Source organism: Cetorhinus maximus, chromosome 9 (assembly GCF_964194155.1).
Source record: "Cetorhinus maximus chromosome 9, sCetMax3.hap1.1, whole genome shotgun sequence".
In the NCBI taxonomy this organism is placed as follows: domain Eukaryota; kingdom Metazoa; phylum Chordata; class Chondrichthyes; order Lamniformes; family Cetorhinidae; genus Cetorhinus; species Cetorhinus maximus.
The window spans coordinates 141,637,251-141,660,018 of NC_135887.1; the positions used below are offsets into that span (position 1 = coordinate 141,637,251).

At 46.1% G+C, this 22,768-nt stretch overlaps 1 long non-coding RNA gene across 2 annotated transcripts; it reads right to left on the reverse strand.

The window, feature by feature from the left end:
• Positions 1-1,176: 1,176 nt before the first annotated feature.
• LOC144684267 (uncharacterized) lies at positions 1,177-22,502 on the reverse strand. 2 transcript variants are annotated; one of them, XR_013577471.1, is made up of 4 exons: positions 22,408-22,502; positions 21,957-22,063; positions 12,197-12,387; positions 1,177-2,080 (listed from the first exon to the last, which is right to left on the reverse strand). It is a non-coding gene; the product is annotated as an uncharacterized LOC144684267 (long non-coding RNA). The 2 variants fall into 2 exon arrangements; XR_013577470.1 differs by lacking the exon at positions 12,197-12,387 and having other exon boundaries at positions 1,177-2,084.
• Between the last annotated feature and the right edge of the window lie 266 nt (positions 22,503-22,768).

Sequence of the window (22,768 nt, forward strand, 5' to 3'; positions counted from 1 at the left end):
CTTCCCCTGACACATAGCCTCATTCTCCTTTATACATGTTTCTCCTTTTTAATGTCAATCCCATTGTTTCCATACATTGTTGGAACTTTGCCTTTACCATAACATAAATCTTTTCATTTGGCTGCTATATATTGTCAATAACCCTTGAGAAAAATAAACACATTTCTTAACGTGCTTGTCTGGCTGTTTGTAAACAGACAGATCCCTTTGAAAACTAAATCCTCCTTTCATCTATCTACAACTGCAAATTCCCTTTACACACTAAGACCCCAACCATGTTTGCTCATTAGCATATTAAAAACACTTCTACACCTTACCTCTTTTGATAACTTCAACCAAGCAGTCTGCTTGGCTATAAAATGTAACTAACTCACACACAGACAAAACAGCACAACCCCCCATAAAACTATTTTGCACTAAACCAGAAAAATATAGTGAAGATTATTATATCTCATGACAGCGACACCAACGGCACACTGAAGGAATGTCCATGGCCTGCTGGGTGGATTCTCATGGACATGGCTCTACTGCGAAGCAGCTCACGGGAGTTGGAAAATCACTGTTGATGCTCACAACAGGTGATGGTTGAGTGGGTGGGAGAGGAAGGGCTAGGATCAGCTGGGGGAGGACAAGGTATCGGTGGGTGAGGCTGGGGGGGGGAGTTTGGGGCAGAGAATGAAGCTGTTGGGGGGGAGTTTGCGGGGGGAGGGGGAATATGGGGAGGAGGGGGTGACAGGGGAGATGACCAAAACAGGGGAGGTAGGTGTAAGACAGAGTGGAATGCGAAAGGGGAGGAGTGCGGAGATGGGAGGGTGTCTAGTAGGAGGGAGGGGTGTGGAGAGAAGAGGTTGTCCGGGGGGAGGAAGGGATGCAGAGAGGGGAGGGAGTAAGGGTTGAGGAAGAGGTAAGAGTGGAGGAAGGATTCAGGAAGGGAGTAGGTGTGAGGCTGGAGGATGAAGTGAAGCTGGAGGAAGGAGTGAGGCTGGACGAAGGAGTCAGGAAGGTGGGGGGGGTTACTAAGGGTGGCTGAAGAGGTAAGGGCGGAGAAAGGAACCAGAAAGGGGGAGAGAATAAGCAGGGGTGGAGTCCAGGCAGATGGAAGGAGTAGGATGGGGGTTCCAGGAGAAGGGGTTCCCGGGAGGGGAGGAGTTCCGGGGGGAAACGGGTTCCGGAGGGGGTGGTGGAGTTCCGGGGAGGAGTATGGGTTGTGGAGGGGGGTTGTTCAGATGAACGTGCCCGGGGGGTGAGGGGTTGGAGAGGTCCATGCCGGCCTCCTGGGCAGCAAACTGAGGGTGGGTGTGGTATGGAGGAAGGGTGAGAATGATCGAGGGCAGAGTGAGGCGGTAGAGTGGGAGGGTGAGTGTTCGACGTTAGCGGTAGAAGGGATGGCAAAGGTGGTTGGTGGGGACTCGGAGGCAGACATGGACCCTGGGGGTAGGAAGGAGGAGGTTCGGAAGATTAATGTGCTAAAGGGTGGGATTTTTGGGAATGAAGGGAATATACACGTTCACCTGGACATCCCTGGAAGAAAAGGGTTCTGGCTGGTAGGTCACGGAGGGGAGGTGGAAGGTGATGCTGTGGGGGGTGGTGGTGGGGTCAACTGTGAAGGGGGAGAGGAAATGGGTGACTGGGGGAGGGTAAAGGATGGGGGAGCGAACGCAAAACCAAAGCAGCACCATGCTGTCCAAGTCAAAATTGAAATGACAGTCGCGTTGGGCAAGATCAGGTGCTGCATGGGAGTGTGATCAGTGGGTGGGTATTGTTGCAGGTCAGCTCAGATGGACAACTGAAAGCGAATCCCAGCAGGCAGCATTGAAAACGCTCAGGAAATTGAGATGAGTGTGAGCCGTGAAGGGTCAGAGTCCGTGGGAGAGTTTGTAAGAGGCTCCGAAAGGCCCTGCCATATGCACACTTTTCCCTTCCAGAATCAATTGTGGCCGGCTGCTCCCTCTGAGGTGACGGGTCTTCCAGGCTGCTTATTCCCACCTCTTCACTGGAGGAGGTGTCCTCTTGGCTGCAGGTGAGGATGTGGATGGAGCTGAGGGACTGGCTGGCTGAGGGTGTCGGTCACTTGGCAGAGCTCCCTGTGAACCAATTGTAGAGATAATGAGTACATGGCAGCAGAGTCAAAAGCAGGAGAGAGGCACTCACAGTTGCATTGAGGGAGGGATGATGTGGTGTAGGATCCTCAGGTGGGTGTTTGCCACCAGCCTCACCGTCACTGCAGGCAGGGTCCACATCCTCACCAGTCAGCGCGCTGGCACACTCCTCAAAGTGAGTGAGGGGCTTAATGTGGGCCACTCCACCCCCAGCCTGGGACCTGTCCCTGCTGACATGAGCCAGCTTCTCCTGCACTGGGACAGATGGAGAGAGTGTGAGCAGGACACATGGCACTGTGTGGAATGTTTGTGTGGTGAGTGGGCAGGATGAGGATATGAGTTCGAGAGGATATGAGCCTGATGGGGATGTGAGGGTGTGTGTGAGAGTTAGTGGTGTTGTCCCTTGAGGTGTGAGATTCCTGTGGATGTGTGATGGGTTTGAAAGTGTGTGAGTTAAGAGGGATGAGAAGAGTGACTTACCCTGGCAAAGCGGATGCGACCGTCCTCCTGTAGTGGCACTGGGTGGCTGTCCTCTTGTTCAGGGTATTGGCGCTGACCACCACCTCCCAAGCCTGATTGGTAATGCTGCTGCCCATCCTGTGGCCAGAGCAGGAGCAGAGACATTAAGGTGGGCCTCCACGGCACCCGAAAGGCATTCCAGTGACGCGTCATTAAACCCAGGGGCTGCAGTGTTTTTCCCTTTTGTGGACATCTCCCCTGCAGTAGCCATGGACTGGAAGCACTGTGCATGCGTCTAGACTACAAATGTGGCGCCTGGCATGATGAAGTGGCAAGGGGATGGCGGGCGGGCGAATGAGAACCCGCCCACCATTGAAACGGCGTGATTCCTGGGAATGCATAAATAATGTGGTGGGATTGGATGGTGCCGTGTGAAAACAGGCCACCTTGGTTGGCAGGTACTCAGTGCAAATCTGGGGCAATTCCGGCCAATGGAAATTCAGAAAGGATAGCAATAGACATACAGGGAGAAAGAGGGAAAATGTATACCAGACATAGAGACTTAAATAAATGCATATAGAGAGATATACATACAGAGAGAGCAAGAGCAGCACACATTTTCTGAAAGACTTTGAGCAGAGACACTGGGAGATTAATAAAAGGAGAGAGAGGTTCAGAGAAAGATAGAGAAGTAATTGAATATGTGTGAGCTTCATACAGAGAGAAAGAAAGACTTGACAAGAAATACAGAACAAAACAGAAAGAATCAGATTGGGAAATAAGCAAAGAGAGTTACAGGAAAGCAAAACAAGTTTTATTTTTGTAAGTTAGGCTTGTGAACAATGCAGTTGCAGATCAGCAATTATGATTTCACACCATGAGATTAACACTTGCTGTGATATCCAGGGTGTTTTATTTAATTTCTTCCTGCGGTTTACTAGATATCTTTGGTTCTATGTACAACTTAGAACATTTAGGTAAGATAAATAATTGGTACTCTGTGAAAGCACAAAGGATAATTTAGAACTTTATTCTGTAATTAGACTAAGGCAAAGCAACAACCTGCATAAATAGTCAATAAATGGGGGAAACTGGGAATTTTCAAACTCACGAGAACGCAGGTATAGTTGTTATAGTTCAGAAGCAATCAATATTTATCTCTGTTCAAGGACACAGAGTCCCTGACCCGAATATTGACAATTATTGGGCAAGTTGGATTTTACAGAGCATTTCTCAGGAATGCCTTAGTGTTTTCATTGTCGAGAATGGAAGTATATACAAACTGTTATGGACATTGAAGCATCATCAGTACAAGAGCCAAACCATCAAAGGTGTTTTCAATTATTCACGGCCACACTTTATTGCTTGAATTAAAGACATTAACAAGGAGCATCAGAAGGAGTCATCGCTAATGAGAATTATAAGCATTAAAAGAATTACAGATCTTTCATTTCATTAAAAATGTACAGACTTATCATCTTTAGCTGTGTAAAAGCCAAACCTGCTGTATTAGAGTAAATTAAAGCTACTGTAAATCTAGGCAATTTATTTAAAAGTAATACAAATTTTGATTTAAAGTCTGCTTCACTATTCAGCTGTGTTTGTAATGAACATTTGAAACTGCATTAGGGTTCACTGTAAATTAATATTTAACCATGCCTAAGTGTGAAATTTGGTGTGTTGAAGCAATATATTATACAGCAGGAAGATTTTGCTCATCAGAAATTCTAGCTATGTTCATGCCTGAATTAAATAATTACGCTATAATCATGGTTCGCTAGATAGGAAACAACTAACCTCATTCATAATAGGGTCAGATTCAAAGAGGTTAAGTCACTGCTTTTAGTGGAACATTCTTAGCAAATAAAAGGAAATACCTCCCTCCCCCCCCAACCCCAGCTTGGGTCAATCAGATTCAACCTCATTTGCACAAGCCTAGAATGAATGATCGAGATACCGTGGACCCCAAAGCAGAGTAGAGTTAATAGGTGGAGTGGCCAGGCTTGTGTCATCTATAAAAAAACAGTTATAACTTATGGGTGTTTTCCTAAACTGAAGGCTGACTGAAAACAGGTATCTTTAATCTGGGAGTGCTTACAAAATGTAAGGATATTTTTTCGACTTTGACATTTACATCTTCACTTTTGCAGAAAAAACTCTGATGCACAATGGGCTGATTTAAGCAAAAAAAAAACCCAGCCTGATAGACCTGAACCTGTACCATAGAGAAATGCTCTTCACTTTGGTTATTCAGAGTAACCCTTGTGATATTTATAATACAATTTATATTTCTGCCTATTCCTAGGGGTTCTGAAGGGGAAAACGTATAACAGTCGCAGGATTGAATCTTATGATTGGATTTGCATTCATTATCATCACACAATCCTGGTAAAGAAGAATAATAAATAGCAAATGTTGCTATATTTGAATGATGATGACATCCTGCTACATATGCCCATTACTTTATACATATATTGCTGCCATTGTTATTGGATAAGCAGCTACAGTTTGCTGATGGAAGAAGAGTTACATGATAGACGCCTTTCATAACATTTGTTTTGAGTTCTTGACGATAGTATGGCAGTATTGGCAGGTTATTAAGTCTGAAGTATCTTTCATCTGGTCCCTACGATGGTGATGTGTCCAGTCGCACTCGGGTAGAAGTGAATGTGCATCCAAGATTCTTAATAGTATAGTGGAGGAATGCATCAATGTCCCTTGGTAGACCAGCAAAGTTTATATATTGTTAATTAGATCAAACCTTGGGCTTAGGTTTAATATACAGCAGCATATTATGAGAACTGAAGCAGAAAATGAAAACCATACTATCTATCCCCATATTTCAGCTAGAGACTGAGAAAACTTAACCATGACCATGGTTTTAAAAAATACCAATCATGAATTTTAACCCCCATAAAATGGGGGGTCAGGGGAGATATTAACATTTGAAAAATCACAAACCCAATCCCAGACCACTTCCAATCCATTCGCTGCTGACTGCAATGGAGGAAGAACAGGAAGTAAGCTATCCACTCATAGGAGGCAGGTCGGCAATTTAAATATTTTAGTGAGAGTGGCAGCCACAAATTTAATCTGTTTTGCACGTTCAAGACAGACCGAACCGTATTTCAGTGAGTTTCCCTCTCAATGCAGTCTCCTCTACATTGGAGAGACCAAACGTAAACTGGGCGACCGCTTTGCAGAACACCTGCGGTCTGTCCGCAAGAAAGACCCAAACCTCCCTGTCGCTTGCCATTTTAACACTCCACCCTGCTCTCTTGCCCACATGTCTGTTCTTGGCTTGCTGCATTGTTCTAGTGAAGCCCAACGCAAACTGGAGGAACAGCACCTCATCTTCCGACTAGGCACTTTACAGCCTTCCGGACTGAATATTGAATTCAACAACTTTAGATCTTGAACTCCCTTCTCCCATCCCCACCCCCTTTCCGTTTCTTCCCCCTCCCTCTTGTTTTTTCCAATAATTTATATAGATTTTTCTTTTCCCACCTATTTCCATTATTTTTAAATCTATACCTGTAATGCCCTGTCAGTCTTTCCACCCCACCCCCACTAGAGCTGTACCTTGAGTGTCCTGCCATCCATTCTTAATAAGCACATTCTCTTAAATAATATCATCACCTTTAACACGTCTTTGTTCCTTTGTCTGTGACATCTTTTGATTATCTGCTCCTATCACTGCTTGCTTGTCCCTACTATCAACCCCACCCCCACCCCCACAACTTCTCCACCCCCCCACCCCCCACCTTAAACCAGCTTATATTTCACCCCTCTCCTAACTTTACTCAGTTCTGCTGAAGGGTCATGAGGACTCGAAACGTCAACTCTTTTCTTCTCCGCCAATGCTGCCAGACCTGCTGAGTTTTTCCAGGTAATTCTGTTTTTGTTTTGGATTTCCAGCATCCGCAGTAGTTTTTTGTTTTTAACCAGAGAGCAGGCTATACTAGACCTGGTACTGTGCAATGAGATGGGAGTAATTAATGATCCCATAGTGAAGGTACCCCTAGGTAGCAGTGATCATAATATGATTGAATTTTATATTCAGTTTGAGGGAAAAAGGAGTGGGTCTGAGACTAAGCCTTTAAAGTTAAATAAGGGCAATTATGAGGGCATGGAAGCAGAGCTGGCTCGAGTGAATTGGCAAATTAAGTTAATGAATGGGCCAATAGAGATGCAGTGGCTAATATTTAAGGGGATGTTTCAGAATGCAAGGAATAGATACATTCCAACAAGTAAGAAAAAGTCCATGGGGCAGGCACACCACAGTTAACTCGTAAGGTAAAAAATAGTATCAAACTTAAAGAAAAAGTCTATAATTGTGCAAAGATAGGTGAAAGGCCAGAAGATTGGACAGAACATAAGGACTAGCAAAGAATGACTAAAAGACTAATAGGGAGAGGAAAATAGAGTATGAGAGAAAGCTAGCCAGAAATATAAAAACAGATAGTAAGAGTTTTTAATACATATTTAAAAAAGAAAAGAGTTAACAAAGTGAGCTTTGGTCCTATAGAAAGTGAGTCTGGAGAATTGATAATGGAAAACAAGGAGGTGGGAGATGGCAGATGAATTGAACAGGTATTTTGCATCAGTTTTCACAAGATACAAGTAACATCCCAGAAGCAGCAATAAACCAGGAAATGGGGGATTTATTAAAGGAAGGTCTTGCCTCACAAATTTGATTGAATTCTTTGAGGAAGTGACAAGAAGGGTTGATGAAGGTAGTGCAGTGGATGTTGTGTACATGGATTGTAGCAAGGCATTTGACAAGGTCCCACGTGGCAAATTGGTCAGGAAAGTAAAAGCCCATGGGATTCAGGGTAATGTGGCAAACTGGATAAAAGGTTGGCTTTGTAACAGGAAACAAAGGGTAATGGTTGATGGATTCCCTTGCAAATGGAAAGTTGTCTCAAGTGGTGTTCCACAGGGCTCAGTGTTGGGACCCTTGCTGTTTGTGTTATATATTAACGATTTGGACGTGAACATTGGGGGAACAATTGGGAAATTTGCAGATGATACAAAGATTGGCCGAGTAGTGGATAGTGTAGAGGAAAGCCATAATCTCCAAAACGATATAGATGGGTTGGTGGAGTGGGCAGTAAAGTGGCAGATGGATTTTAACATAGAGAAGTGTGAGGTCATACATTTAGGGAGGTCAAACAGTTACAGAGATTACAAAATAAATGGGAATATTCTAAGGGGGGTAAATGAAGTGGGAGATCTTGTTGTACAAGTACACAGGTCCCTGAAGGCAGCAGTTCAAGTAGACAAGGTTGTAAAGAAGGCATATGGAATGCTGTCCTTCATTGGGAGAGGTATAGAATATAAAAGTAAGGATATAATGTTGGAATTATATAAAACACTGGTGAGGCCACAACTGGGGTATTGTGTGCAGTTCTGATCACCACATTACAGGAAGGACGTAATAGCTCTGGACAGAGTGTAGAGGAAGTTTACAAGAATGTTGCCAGGGTTAGAAAAGTGTAGCTATGAGGAGAGATTGGATAGGTTGGGGTTATTTTCCTTAGAACAAAGAAGGCTGAGAGGTCACTTGATTGAGGCGTACAAAGTTCTGAGGGGAATGGATAGAGTGGACAGGATAAAATTGTTTCCCTTAATGGAGAATTCTGGAACCAGGGGACATAGATTCAAGATAAGTGGCAGAAGGTGTAGGGAGGACATGAGGAAGAACTTTTTTTACACAGAGGAAAGTGGGTGACTGGAATTCGCTGTCCAAGTTGGTGGTAGAGGCAGAAACTTTAAACTCTTTTAAAAAGTACCTGGATCTGCACCTAAAGTGCTGTAAACTGCAGGACTATGAGCCAGGTGCAGGAAGGTGGGATTAGAAAGGGCACCTGGGTGTCCTCGGGCTGGCATGGACAAGATGGGCCGAATGCCTTCTTCTGTGCTGCAACTTTTCTATGGTCCTATGGTTCTAAGGAAGTCAGAAAAATTATAATCACCAGAGATATGAGTAAATTGACTACTGAGTAAATTGTTGGAGCTGTGGGCTGACAAGAGCCCGGATCCTGATGAACCTCAGTGGAGGGTCATAAAAGAAGTGTCCAGTGAGATGTTTGGCGCATTGGTTTTAATTTTCCAAAACTCCCTGGATTCAGGGAAGATCCCACTAGACTGGAAGATAGCAAATGTAAACACATCATTCAAAAAGGGAGGGAGACAGAAAGTGGGAAACTAGAGGCTAGTTAGCTTAACATCTGTCATAGGGAAAATGTTAGAAGCTATTATTAAAGAAGTTATAGCAGGGCACTTGGATAAATTCAAGGTAATCAGGCAGAGTCAACATAGCTTTGTGAAAAGGTAATCATATTTAACCAACTTATTGAAGTTCTTTGAGAAAGTAACATGTGCTGTGGATAAAGGGGAACTGGTGGATGTACTGCACTTAGATTTCCAGAAGGCATTTTATGTAAAGTATCACAACAAAGGTTATTGTGGAAAATGAAAGCTCATGGTATAGGGGGTGACATATTGGCAAGGATAGAAGATCGGCTGGCTAACAGGAAGCAGAGAGTAGGCATAACTGGGTATTTTTCAGGTTGGCAATATGTAATGAGTGGCGCACCACAGGAATCAGTGCTGAGACCCCAACTGTTTACAATTTATATAAATTACTTGGATGAAGGGATTGAAGGGATGGTTGCCAAATTTGCTGATGACACAAAGATAGGTTGGAAAGTAAATTGTGAAGAGGACAAAAGGAGGCTACAAAAAGATCTAGATAGATTAAGTGAGTGGGCAAAAATGTAGCAGATGGGCTATTATGTGGGAAAATGTGAAATTGTCCATTTTGGCAGGCAGGATAAAAGAGAAGGATATTATCTAAATGGTGAGAAATTGCTGAGCTTTGAGGTGCAGAGAGATCTCGGTGTCCAAGTGCAAGAATCACAAAAGGCTAGTATGCAAGTACAGCAAGTAATTAGGAAAGCTAATAGAATGTTATCATTTATTGTGAGGAGAATTGAATACAAAAGTAGGGGGGTTATGCTTCAGTTGTACAGGGCAATAGTGAGGTCATATTTAGAGTACTGTGTACAGTGTTGGTCACCTTATTTAATGAACGATGTAAATGTGTTGGAAGCAGTCCAGAGAGGGTTTACCAGACTAATAACTGGAATGGGTGGGTTGTTTTATGAGGAAAGGTTGGACAGACTAGGCTTGTATCCGCTGGAATTTAGAAGAGTAAGAAGTGACTTGATTGAAACATATATAACCTTGAAGGGTCTTGACTGGGTGAATGTGGAGAGATGTTTCCTCTTGTGGAAGAATCTAGAACCAAGCGTCACTGTTCAAAAATAAGGAGTCGCCCATTTAAAACAGAGATGAGGTGAATTTTTCTCACTCAGGGTTGTGAGTCTTTGGAACTCTCTTCCTGAAAAAGTGGTGGAGCAGAGTCTTTGAATATTTTTAAGGCAGAGGTGGATAGATTTATGGTAAGTAAGGGGCTGTTAGGTTATTGGGTGTAGGTGGGCTGCAGATTTCAGGTTACTATCAGATCAGCCATGACCTTATTAGATGGCGGAGCAGGCTCAAGGGGCTGAATGGCCTATTCCCGCTCCTTGTTCGTATTTTCATATAATACATGGCGAAGATAATAACTGAAATGAAGACTTTGAAATATGTGGTTATGACCTGAGTCCACGTTGTTTTAACTTGCCTTTTACTTACACACATTTCAAGTATGTCCTCATTAATACTCTTTGATTAGAAACATACAATCTCTATTATTCCTTGTTCCTTTAGTGCAGGTGAGTATTTTTCATTTGGGTTTCCTGTGTTCTAATAACTCACACACAGTTGACTGTGCTGAAAGTAGATGCAATCATTAGTTCTATCTTTCTCGTTCTGTATGCAGCTGTTGCTATAATGGGACTCATAAAAACGAAACCACTAATAGACCCAAGCTTTATGAAATTTTACTAGTCCGCCCTTTTCATTCTGTCCAGCTATTAATCTCTGGTAAAAAGCACTCTGTGAAACATGCAGCGTGCTGAATGCATTAGTATAGTATACATATGTGCCTAAAGGCATATGTCTCTCAGCTCCCTGCATGAAATTGATTTACACCACTAGATCCACTAGACATTTACATTAAATAATTGGACTTTAATAGATTCATCCATAGAGGCCATTTATTTGTGGATTTTAGACTGGAGTGAATTAAAGTAAAGCTGAGTCTTGAAATTTTGCACCAAAACATTTAACTCCACTTTATCTATTACCGAGGGCTGTGCATTGGTTATGTGGAGAACAGATGGTACTTTCTCTCATGTCTCACTTCTTTGCATACTCCTACTTATTTTTCCCATGATTCACACTCTCACCTCGAATCCCGAACCAATTGCTAAAAGGCCTGAAGTTCATTTCTGAAAGATGCCTCAAGTTAAAAGCTGACCAACTCAGGTCTAATGTCTAACAATCCAGTTCTATAGACAGCAGATTTCCGATAAACCATCCTTTTCTTTAAGAAGTATTTGCAGAACTCTACAAGCGTACTAAACTCCTGCGAATAGTTTGTTCTGGGAAGCCTACTAGAAGTATAAGACCCTACAACAACCTGCTGCACTGTGAATTTGTATAAAACCTTTACAGCAGAAGATGTTTTCTGTCCTTCCAACTTTCATCTTCATGTCCGAGGAAACAGCTTATAGTAGAATAGGATCTTAACGATGCTGCTGACTCTCAAATATCTTGTCAAATAGCCTTTCTATGGTTTTCAGCTTTAAATAAGGAATGAGAGGAATTATAACCAAGTCTAGCAATCTTTACTCGATAATTTAAAAGAAAAATACTGCGGATGCCGGAGATCTGAAATCAAAACAGAAAATGCTGGAAAAATTCAGCAGGTCTGTCAGCATCTGTGGCGAGAGAGAAACAGAGTTAATGTTTCGAGCCCAATATGACCCTTCAGAACTGACAAAGATGTAATTGAATCAAAAGCAAAGTGAATGGTAATAAGAGTGTTAAAGTAACAAAGGATTGGTCCAGAGTAGGTGTGAATAGCAGAATAAATGTCAGCACAGTCTGAAAGCAAAAATATGAGAACAAGATACAGACTGGCACTTGTGGGAAAAGAAAAGATTCAAATGGAGGACAGAGTTCATGGTCTGAAATTGTTGAACTCAATGTTGAGTCCAAGTGCTGGTTCTCCAGCTTGCGCGAGCATCACAGGAACATTGCAGCAGGGCCTGTCTTTTCTCAATGTTCAAATTAACCGCAGGAATTACTCGCTAACAACCATAGAATCATAGGATAGTACAGCAAAGAAAGAGGCCATTCAGCCCATTATGTTTGCACCGGCTCTTTCGAAGGGCAATCCAATTTGTTCCACTCCTCTGCCCATGCCCAATATCTCTGATATTATTCTCCGTCAAGTATTTTTTCAATTGCCTTTTAAAGATTACAATCAAAACTCTCTTCATCACCCTATAATGTGCAGGCAGTGCATTCCACCTCCTAATCATTCATTGTGTAAAAACCTTTTACTCATGTTGCCTCTAGTTCTTTCGCTAATCAGCTTAAATCTGCGCCTCAATGGATCAGATCTAAGCTCTGCAGTCCTTCCACATCCAGTCATGAATGATGATAGACAATTAAACAACTCACTGGTGGAGGTGGCTCCACAAATATCCCCATCCTCAATGATGGGGGAGCCCAGCACATCCATTCAAAAGATAAGGCTGAAGCGTTCACAGCAAATTTCAGCCAGAAGTGCCGAGTGGATGTTCCTTCTCGGTCTCCTCCAGAGGTCCTCAGCATTACAGATACCAGGCTTCAGCCAATTTGATTCACTCTACATGATATCAAGAAACAAGGCACAAGTCAGGAGTGTGATGGAATACTCCCCACTTACCTCGATGAGTGCAGCTCCCACAACACTCAAGAAGCTTGACATGGTTGAGGACAAAGCAGCCGCTTGATTGGCACCACATCCACAAACATTCACTCCCTCCACCACCGATGCACAGTAGCAGCAGTGTGTACCATCTACAAGATGCACTGCAGGAATTCACCAAGGCTTCTTCGACAGGACCTTCCAAACCCATGACCACTACCATCTAGAAGGACAAGGGAGCAAATAGATTGGAACACCACCACCTGAAAGTTCCCTTCCAAGTCACTCACCATCCTGGCTTGGAAATATATCATTGATCCTTCACTGTCGTCGACACCACATGGACTGTAGCGATTCAGGAAGGCAGCTCACCACCACCCTCTCAAGGGCAACTAGGGATGGGCAATAAATGCTGGCCTAGCCAGCAAAGCCCACATCCCGTGAATGAATTAAAAAAATGGATGTAGGCACTGAAAAGACTATGGGCCCTGACAATATTCCAACAATAGTACTGAGACTTGTGCTGCAGAACTTGCCGCGCCCATAGCCGAGCTGTTCCAGTACAGCTACAACATTGGCATGTACCCGGCTATGTGGAAAATTACCCCGATATGACCTGTACACAAAAAGCAGAACAAATCCAATCCAGCCAATTACCGCCCCATCAGTCAACTCTCGATTATCAGTAAAGTGATGGGAGGGGTCAGCAACAGTACTATCAAGGCACTTGCTTAGCAATAATCTGCTCACTGATGTCCAGTTTGGGTTCTGCCAGGGTCACTCAGCTCATTACAACCTTGGTTCAAACATGGACGAAAGGGCTGAACTCCCTAGGTGAGGTGAGAGTGTCTGCCCTTGATATGAAGGCCACCATTGACTGAGTGTGGCATCAAGGAACCTGAGCAAATCTGGGATTAATGGGAATCAGTGGGAAAGCTCCATGCTGGTTGGAGCCATACCTAGCACAAAGGAAGATGATTGTGGTTGTTGGAGGTCAGTCATCTCAGCTCCAGGACATCACTGCAGGGGTTCCTCAGGATAGTGTCCTCGGCCCAACCATCTTCAGCTGCTTCATCAATGACCTTCCTTCCATCATAAGGTCAGCAGTGGGGGTGTTCGTTGATGATTGCACAATGTTCAGCGCCATTCACGACTCCTCAGATACTGAAGCAGTCCATGTCCAAATGCAGCAAGACCTGGACAATATCCAGGCTTAGGCTGACAAATGGCAAATAATATTCACACCACACAAGTGCCAGGCAATGACCATCTCCAACAAAAGAGAATTTAACCATCGCATTACCATCACTGAATCCCCCACTATCAACATCCTGGGGATTACCATTGACCAGAAACTGAACAGGACTAGCCATATAAATACTGTGGCTACAAGCGCAGATCAGAAGCTAGGAATCCTGTGGCGTATAACTCACCTCGTGACTCCCCAAAGTCTGTCCACACTCTACAAGGCACAAGTCAGGAGTGTAACGGTATACTCTTCATTTGCTTGGATTAGTGCAGCTCCAACAACACTCAAGAAGCTTGACACCATCCAGGACAAAGCAACCCACTTGATTGGCACCACATCCACAAACAGTCACTCCCTCCACCATTGACGCACACTTCACTGGCTGGGATAGCATTTATTGCACGTTCCTAATTGCCCTTAAGAAGGTCCAGCATTTATTGCCCATCCCTAATTGCCCTTAAGTGGTGAGCTACCTTTTTAAACCGCTGCAGTCCATGTAGTGTAGGTACACCCACAGTGCTCTTGGGAAGGGAGCTCCAGGATTTTGATCCAGTAACTGCAAAGGAACAGCGATATGTTTCCAAGTCAGGATGGTGAGGGGCTTGGAGGGGAACTTCTAGTTGGTGGTGTTCCCATCTACCTGCTGCCCTTGTCCTTCTAGATAGTCATGGTCTTGGATTTGGAAGGTGCTGTTAAAAAGGCCATTGGTGAATTCCTGCACTGCATCTTTTAGAAGGTACACTACTGTGTGTCGGTGGTGGAGGGAGTGAATATTTGTGGATGTGACGCCAATCAAGCAGGCTGCTTTGTCCTGGATGGTGTCAAGCTTCTTGGGTGTTGTGGGAGCTGCATTCATCTAGGCAAGTGGGGAATATTCCATCACACTCCTGACTTGTGCCTTGTAAGATGGTGAACAAGCTTTGGGGAGTCAGGAGGTGGATTACTCATCGCAGGATTCCTAGCCTCTGACCTGCTCTTGTAGCCACAGTGTTTATATGGCTAGTCCAGTTCAGTTTCTGGTCAATGGTGACCCCCAGGATGTTCTTTAGTGCTGCTGCTCCAATATTGTGAATGAGGGAACGGGAGCATTATATTACTTGAAGCTTAATAGAATATCTCAGTTCTAGCCCGTGTCTAGAACCAGAGTGCACATTCTCAGAATAAGGGACAGGCCATTTAGAACTGAGATAAGGGGTAATTTTTTCACCCCGAGGGTGGTGAGTCCTCCAGAGGGCTGTGGAGGTTCAGTCATTGAGTATGTTCAAGACCCAGATCGATAGGTTTCTAAATATTAAATGTATCAAGGGAAACGGGGATTGTGTAGGGAAATAACATTGAGGTAGAAGGTCAACCATGATCTTGTTGAATGGTGGAGCAAGCCCGAGGGGCTGAATGACCTTCTCCTGACCCTATGTTCCTTTGTGCCTATGGGGAGAATTTTCTCCCAGTTGTGGAGGGTCGGGCAGGAGCGTGAGCGGGAGCAGGAGCGTGAGCGTGAGCGTGAGCAGGAGTGGGAGCGGGAGCGGGAGCACGAGTGTGAGCGTGGGCGTGAGCGGGCACGCAGCCGATCGCCGTGGTTTTATGTGGGCGGGCCAATTAAGGTCCGCCCAGTGAGACGGGCGCCCGGAAGTGCTGAGCGTTACCTGTGCGGACGGCGGGGGGATTTCCTGAGTCCGGGAGTTCGCTCTTTCGTGCATGCACGTGAAAGAGTGCAGGAATCTCCCTGAGGCACACAGGGAGATGGGTTTAAGTTCTGAAAATTTTAATAGAGAAAAAAAATTTAAGACATGTCCCCTCATGTGAAACTTTAAATACCTTCATGAAACCTCATCCCGCCCGTGGATGAGGTTTCATGATAAATGCGAAGGCCGCCTGGGCTCTTAACCTGCCCCCCGCCGCTAACCTTAAGGCAGCTCAATTTATTGTTTTAATTGCTATTTAAATGGCCTCAATAGGCCTTTGACAGTTCAGCAGGCGCGCAACCGACTCAGGTGCACACCCGACGCACTGAAACTCTGAATGACGCATGGTGATGTCGGGAAGCTCGCCCAACGTCACCGTGCAACATTCTATACATCAGCGAGTGGGTCCCATCCCTGCTCACCGAGCCGAAAATTCTGGCCTATGTTTTATATGGAAGATACTGAAACTCAAACTAGCAGGCTCACACCTCAAGGGCTGGATTTTCGTTTGTCAGTCCTCATCCCTTCGTCAAGAGGAATTCTGAGCCGGGAACCCACAGATGCTGGCACGAGGATCAAGAGGGCATATAAGAGGCCAGCTCCGGGATTCCTGTCCAATTAAGACAGAGGGCAAGCCCCTGAGGCTGGAGGGATAAGAGAAGGGCCCTTTAACACCGAGAAATCAGCAGCCTCATTGTCAGAGGCGGGAGCTAGGCCAATCTTGATAGGAGAGAAAGAGAGAGATCACCACAAGATGGAGGCACCTGCGGAAGAGCCTTTACGAATGTTTGAAACCAAAGAGGCTGCAGCAGGCAGGGCATCATGGCGGAGGGTCCAGCAGCTACAGCTGTGGCCCTGTCGTTAAGGTGGTGTTGTGGGGGTGGTGAGGTGGGTGGTTTCCTTGCGGGATGGGGCACAGTCCACGACGGTCTGCTGCTGAGAGGCTTCCTCCATCGCTCGGCTGTGTTTCAGACACTGTGGTGGTTGGCTGGGGTGAGGGGGTGGGTGACCCTCATAACTGGAAAATTCCAGACAGTGTATTCAAGGTGGCCTTAATAGGCCCTTTGATTGGCCTCATGTGATACCTGCCACTTGTGGATGGGTAACTGTCACCATCACCTCTCCAGCCCTTAACCCTGCCTCGGTGAAAATTGCCCAGATGTGGGACTATGGAGAGAGACTGAGACACCGGCTGGGTGCAGGAAACTGCTGGCTTGTTTGGTTCCAGTCCTGCCTCTGCAGTGGAATAAAAACTTGACCCTAGGCATCTGTAAAGCTTGTGATGTAAATACAAATTGATATTCTCATCTCTCAATGTGGTGCTTATAACTGGGAACAAATCATTAGGAAAGATATTCAAAGTACAACTGCTTTCTCCTGTTCTTTTCATTCAAGATGTTTTCTTCTTTATGACCCCGAAGGGTTTATTCTGTGACTCTGTGCCAGGAATGAGAGTCACCCTCAGAAAGAGCCTGAGTAAGAGAGGGAATTACAATGTTGGATTCAGCTTCCTTAAAAAAATAATCTGTTTTTGTCTTATTTCTACCGTTCTCCCTGACATGGGATATTTCATCATCCAAATTATACTGAGACCGATAATTATTCTACTTGTCTTGCAGAACCTTCGTGTTTGTAACTAGCGTTGTGGACACTGTGTTTGTGGACTAACAGCTCCCCTTAACTGATAGCAGTCTTGTCTCTCGGTCGGAAGATTTTGAGTTGAAGCCTCACTCCAAGATTTGAGCTGATGCCCTGCAGGCCCGAGTTGGAAGGTCGAGTGAGGATGGTCTAACGTAAGTTGAAAGGGGCAGAGCGGCAACCAGACCGTGATTACCATCCCTCGGAAGCCCTGGCCCAGTGCCTCCATCAGTGAGAAGGTTCCATATTTTAAAGCTTTTTTTATTCAGTTGAATTTCAGTTTTTCAGAACTCACAAAGTGTTATTCCCATTGTTCAAGATGGTTCCTTTCTAGTTTTGCACTGGGAGGGATGGTGGTGTAGCTGTAATGTCACTGAACTAGCAACGCAGAGGGTGAGATTTCAGGGTCCACAAGTTCAAATTCCACTGTGGCCTTTGTTGGAATTTTAAATTCAATTGGTTAATGAAAATCTGGAATTGAAAACTAGTCTCAGTCACAGTGACCAGGAAATTATCATCAATTTGTGTAAAAACCCAGCTGGTTCACTAATGTCCGTTAGGGAAGGAAATCTGTTGCCCTTACCTGGTCTGGCCTACATGTGACTCCAGACCCACAGCAATGTGGTAGACTCTTAACTGCCCCCTGAAAAAGCCTAGCAAACCCCTCAGTTCAAGGGCAATTTGGGGTGGGTAACAAGTGGCACCCACATCCTGTGAAAGGGCAACAAAGTCATACAATAGAAAAAAAATCTTTTGGATTCCAGTTTACATCCACGTTATTTTTGGTGAGCTAATTTCAGAACATTCCTTGCAATAATTTTTACTTTAGTGAACTCTGTCCAAAATCACACACAAACCTTATGTGCATGGTTCCACAAAATGTACTTGTGCTATTATTGATTAAATGCCACGTTAAAATAAGCAAGGCATTGTCAGTCCTGCCACACAGTGTGAATAAATGCAGTTTCTTTGTTGCAGCAATGTCAATATTGTCAGTTGCTGGATATTGTGGCTTTTATTCGAGTTGAGGGTGGAAGTGCCGCGGGATCTGTTAAATCTCAACAGGCCCGTTCAATGGTTCATGATGATTGTCTGTTCATTTTACACAATCAGACTTTTGGCCATAACTTCCTTGGAGGGGCAATCAGCGTCCGTGCCCCGTTACCTGCATGAAATTTCTTCCATGCCTGTCTCACCCCACCTTCCGATACAGGCCGGGTGAGATCCAGGTAGTGCAGCTGTCTCCGAGGCCCAGTGTCACAGTCCAGCAGAGTCAGATTGAAGAAGAAGACACACCCATTTTTACAGCACTGTCTGCCCTAAACCAGGTAAGTTAAATATCCCATTGAAATTGACAGGCCAAGGGGGGGGTGGTCAGTGTCTAAGGTAGGTTGAAAAGATTTGGTGAGGAGGGGGGATTGGAGATCAGGGGTTCTTAGAGGTCGGTGGGGGAGTCGGACCTCAGAGGGGGTAGTGAGAGGGGGTGGTGTCAAACCTCGGGGGTGGTGCGGTAGCGGGGGTTTGACCTCGGGGACTGGCAGGGGGAGTTGGGTCGGGTCAGGTCCGGGGCGGGTGTTGTGGTCAGGTCGGGCCTGCGGAGGGGTGGGGCGGGGTCGGGAGGGGGTTGGGGGTCAAGGCTCTGGTCGGGCCTGCGGAGGGGTGGCGTGGGGTCGGGCGGGGTTGGGAGGAGGTTGGGGGTGTAGGCTCTGGTCGGGCCTGTGGAGGGGTCCGGTGGGGTCAGCAGGGCGTTGGGGTGTAGGCTCTGGTTGGGCCTGCAGGTGGGGCTCGGGTTGGGTCAGGTCGGGCCTGTGGAGGGGTGGGGCGGGATCGGGAGGGGGTTGGGGGTGTAGGCTCTGGTCGGGCCTGTGGAGGGGTCCGGTGGGGTCAGCAGGGCGTTGGGGTGTAGGCTCTGGTTGGGCCTGCAGGTGGGGCTCGGGTTGGGTCAGGTCGGGCCTGTTGGGGGGCCATGGTCAGGTTAGATAGGGGGGGTTTCGGGTCAAGTTGGACATTCAGTGTGTATCGGATATGGTTGGGGTGTGGAGGTGGGGAGCCCTGTGGAGGTGGGGAGCCCTGTGGGGGTGAGAGGCCCTGTGGAGGTGGGGAGCCCTGTGGGGGTGGGGAGCCCTGTGGGGGTGGGAATCCCTGTGGGGGTGGGGAGCCCTGTGGGGGTGGGAATCCCTGTGGGGGTGAGAGGCCCTGTGGAGGTGGGAATCCCTGTGGGGGTGGGAATCCCTGTGGGGGTGGGGAGCCCTGTGGGGGTGGGGAGCCCTGTGGGGGTGGGAATCCCTGTGGAGGCGGGGAGCCCTGTGGGGGTGGGGAGCCCTGTGGGGGTGGGGAGCCCTGTGGGGGTGAGAGGCCCTGTGGAGGTGAGAGGCCCTGTGGAGGTGGGAATCCCTGTGGGGGTGGGAATCCCTGTGGGGGTGGGGAGCCCTGTGGGGGTGGGGAGCCCTGTGGAGGTGGGGAACCCTGTGGGGGTGGGGAGCCCTGTGGGGGTGGGAATCCCTGTGGGGGTGAGAAGCCCTATGGGGGTGGGGAGCCCTGTGGAGGTGGGGAGCCCTGTGGGGGTGAGGAGCCCTATGGGGGTGGGGAGCCCTGTGGAGGTGGGGAGCCCTGTGGGGGTGGGGAGCCCTGTGGGGGTGGGGAGCCCTGTGGAGGTGGGGAGCCCTGTACGGGTGGGGGGATTCCCATGGGGGTTGGATGGGTGGGGAATACCGTGGGGTGGGGTGGTTAGTTGCGGTGTGGGAGGAGTTCCGTGGGAGCCCAGTCTGGGACTTTACAGTAGTTACCCAGAATTTCAAAGAGGTTTTAATTCTTCTAACTTTTACTGAGTAACTATTGGTGTAACCCTGTCGGAACCATTTGAAGTTTGCGATTTAAATTGCATTTTTGGATGGTTTCCAATGCAGGGCAATTGTCCAGGAGGATTTTGCGCTTCTGGGAGATTGCCGTATAAACCCTGACCTGTGAAGTTCCGAGAGGGGTTCCTGAGTGCATCTTTGGGGTACATCCCCAATCCGATGCTGGGGAGCTCGAAAATTACAGCCTTTTATTTCAGACACCACACGAGTAATAGAACAACTCCCTGGTTGTCTGCTTGAGAAAGGAAGATCTTGTGCTCATGTTGCACTATTTTCATGTCCTCAGGGTGTCTCAATTGACTCCACAGCCAATAAATTACTTTTGAAACAAAAATAAAAATACCTGGAAAAACTCAGCAGGTCTGGCAGCATCTGTGGAGAGGAACACAGTCAACATTTTGAACTATAGTTCTGTTGAAGGGTCATACGGACTCGAAACGTTAACTGTATCCCTCTCCGCAGATGCTGCCAGACCTGCTGAGTTTTTCCAGGTATTTTTACTTTGTTTTCGATTTCCAGCATGTGCAGTTTTTTGCTTTTAAATTACTTTTGAAGTCTGGTCGCTGTCTGAATGCTGGGAAACACAGCAGACAATTTGCTTACAGCAAGATCTTACAGACAGCAATGCAATAAATGACCAGCTGATCTGCTTTAATTTTTTATAATGCTGATTCAGGGACATGTTGACAATGATAGCATAAGTATGCTTCTGCTCTTGTTAAACAGTGGCATTGGATCCTTTATATCCATCTGGGAGGTAAGATGGGCCTTTGTTTCATATATATTATTCGAAAGGCAGTACCTGCAGCAATGCTGCACTCCCTCAGTACAGAATTGATAGTTTTGTATAGATTATGGGTGACATTGTCCCCCTGTCGGTGGGGGAGTACAGGAGCGGGCGTGGACATGCGGGTTCCTGATCGGTGCCCCCGGCTGGGGGCACGATGCCACTTTACGTGGGCGGGTCAATTAAGACCCTCTCAGTGTGATGTCTGCCAGGAAGCACTAAGCGCTCCCTGTGCAGGCGGGAGGGGGGTGGATTCCCTGAGCCAGGAGTGCGCTCTTTCGTGTATGCGCATGAAAGGGCGCATAGATCTCCCAGAGGCAAAGCGCTGCCTCAGGGAGATCGGCTCAGGTCTGAAACATTAAATAAAGATGAGAAAAAAATATTACTGACGTGTCCCCTCATGTGCCACTGTCACATGAGGTGCGACTTGTCAATTTCTTTTATTTAGAGATTTTGTACAAATTTTAATAACCTCATGAAACCTCATCCCGCCCGTGGATGAGGTTTAGTGTTTTTTCTGAAGCCCGCCTGGGCTCCCAGCCTGTCCACCAACCTTAAAGTTGGATGGTCCGGTCCATCAGTCACTTTAATTACTTTTTTGATGGCTTTAATAGGCCTTTGACAGGCGCGCCCGCAGAATTTAAAATCTAACTGACGCAGGGTGACATCAGGGCGCACGCCCAACGTCACCCCGCATCACTCTACGTGTCGACAAGTGGGCCCCGCCCCCTCGCTCACCGACCGGAAGATGCAGCCCGATGGGTTTAGCTTTCATAAGTTGGGCCTTGAAATTATAACTCTCTGACTCAGATGCAAGCATGCTAACACTCGACCGGGAGTGACTCAGAGTCGAACATGTGGATTTCTTTGGGTTACAGCCCAGTTTTACTATAAATGGGCAGGAACTCAGCTATAATCAGTTTGATGAGAATGAAGTTTTCACCATCTAGTCCAAACACACTAGGACAACCAAGTATGTTTAGAGCATGGAACCCATGTTTGTAAGTGCCTGAAATAATAATCATGCAGCAGCAATCTGAGTTCCTAAGAATATTCTTAGCCACCTTTTGTATCAAATTGTGAAAGCCGGGATGATAGCTAATGCCCTTGAGAGTTTATTTAACGTTTACAGCATCTTCGAACAACAAATGACAACTATGCTAGGGTCTGCAAAAAGTGAAGCTTCCCTGCTAATGCCACTGGTGTAGTTGCAATACTAGATTAAATTTATCCTTTAAAATTGAATTGCATGCCAAAACTAGCCACGTGTATGCACTTGATAACATTGGATTCAGCTGAATTGTAATTCATACCTTTTTCCATTTCCTTGCAACACTTCCTCTCGCAGCTTCCATTCACCGTGTGTTTGCTTACAGATAAGCTTCCGTTTAACTTTCCCTGTTCAGCAGGAGGCAACAACCTGCTGACAGGCGGCTCAGGTAAGTTTAACCATTTTTCGTTTTTTGTGGGCCGGGAAGAATCCTTCGGGACAGGTTTGGGGTTGGAGGTGCCTCTCCTGAGCCCATAAAGGATATCTAGGCTTCACCTGCTCCGGGCTTCAGTTCCCCACTGTGTCATCAGCAACTATATTGATAATTCCCTTCCTCACCTATCTAATAGGAGCTGCTTCCAGTTAAAAAATGGACCTAATGCTATAGGCGAATACATCGGATGGTGTCAGGGTTTACTAACCAATTCTGCATTTCCATTCACCGTTCTAATAATGTTCTGAAGGAATTTTTAGGCCAAGATAAATTAACTTACATGTCTCCCAGAAGATTTCTGATTTTCTGTTGGCCCATTAAATTTCTATATCTGTACACCACGACAACCAGATTACATCATTCTTTTCCTTTGAATGATGCCGCTCCTCCTGGCCTTTACAATAACACAACGCTTAACTCTCCCTTTGCCCTGCTAAGAAATATTGCTGTATATTTTAAATTCTCTGTCATAAACTTCAAGGAAATAATATGATCTTTGCTTCACTACAAGTTTTGCATTTCTTGAATCAGTTCAAACAACACCCTTGTCCTAAGATAGAAGCAAAACACTGTGGATGCTGGAAATCTGAAATAAAAACAGAAAATGCTGGAAAAACTCAGCAGGTCTGACAGCATCTGTG